General features: G+C 32.6%; 1 non-coding gene across 1 annotated transcript; it reads right to left on the reverse strand.

The window, feature by feature from the left end:
• Window positions 1-387: 387 nt before the first annotated feature.
• On the reverse strand, window positions 388-458 carry Trnag-gcc (transfer RNA glycine (anticodon GCC)). Its single transcript has one exon. It is a non-coding gene; the product is annotated as a tRNA-Gly (tRNA).
• Window positions 459-1,336: the final 878 nt, after the last annotated feature.

Consider the following 1,336-nt stretch of genomic DNA (forward strand, 5'->3'; position numbering starts at 1 on the left):
TTTTAAGTTTCAGACCCGTGGTTTATTTGATGTTTAAGCACAGTGTAAGTCATACATGTTTTTTATTTAATTTTAGTATTTTAAACCAATATTTGAGTGGTATGATTTAGCAAAGCAATTATGTAAGGTAAGCTGACTTGTTGACATATTATAATTTCCTGCAGTAGTTAAGCGTACAGTTTCTGTGTCCTTGAAATCATAATACCCGAAAGTTTAGCAGCCTTAATCAAGAATTAAATGAAGTTGATCTTATCTGTAATAGGTCACACTACGAAAAGCCTAATAGCATCAGTTTAAGTAAAATGAAAAACTTTTAAAGGCGTACTAACGCAAAATAGGGGTCTGTTGTGCTAAACAATGCACTAAAAGGCGAAACAATAAAATATTTGCATCGGCCGGGAATCGAACCCGGGCCGCCCGCGTGGCAGGCGAGCATTCTACCACTGAACCACCGATGCTCACATTCTTTGCCTTTAACAAGTAATATAAGTAAATATATGTTGTTAATAATTGTCGACACTATGTCACTCAGCGTACATTCTGCCCTGGGCGACATCAATCACTTTTCTTTTTTTTTAAAGATCACCGTTATAAAGTCGAACACGATAACGTTTACATTATTTGGTCAGGCCATTATGTGCAAGTTATTTAATTATTACATTTTGCATTTATATTGCAATATAGAAGAATAATAGTGTGCATCAATATATAATCCCGAGTAGCGTAGTGGCATGAGGGTTCTGGATATGAAGTGCTCGAGTTCTTAACATTGTTTTTCAAGTTCAAATCTGCAATTGTGTGCATTTTCAGTGTGGTTTTTTTTATTATAACTTTAATAATATATTTTTATAGTTTGTCACGTAACTTTTGATTTCATCTTTTATGAATCTGTAATCAAATTTATGTTTTGCTCATTTGAAATAAAAACGGTTAAGCGAATTTGAATGCATTTGCATTTGCTTTTTGACAGTCATTTGACACATTGACTAGTATTATTATTTTATTATCCCCCGCCGAAAAATTTCGGCGGAGGATATAGAAATAGTCTCCGTCCGTCCGACCTTCCGTCCGTCCTTCCGTCCGTCCGTCATTCTTGTTGGAAAATAAAAATACGACACTTTTCATACTTCCGTTTTGTTTTCATTTATGTGTATCCAAAAAAATGACAAACACTTTTTTTTAAACAACAAAACCTTCACAATTTGAAACAATATCACATGCGGAATAAATTAATCTAATAATATTGGTTGAATTTAATCAAATTAAAGAATTTGAATAGATTGGTATTATTAAATTATTATTATTATACATGAAATCATAAGTTTTGTATGATTCG

Source organism: Ruditapes philippinarum, unplaced genomic scaffold, assembly GCF_026571515.1.
Source record: "Ruditapes philippinarum isolate M1 unplaced genomic scaffold, ASM2657151v2 ctg2720_1_1_1_1, whole genome shotgun sequence".
NCBI lineage: Eukaryota > Metazoa > Mollusca > Bivalvia > Venerida > Veneridae > Ruditapes > Ruditapes philippinarum.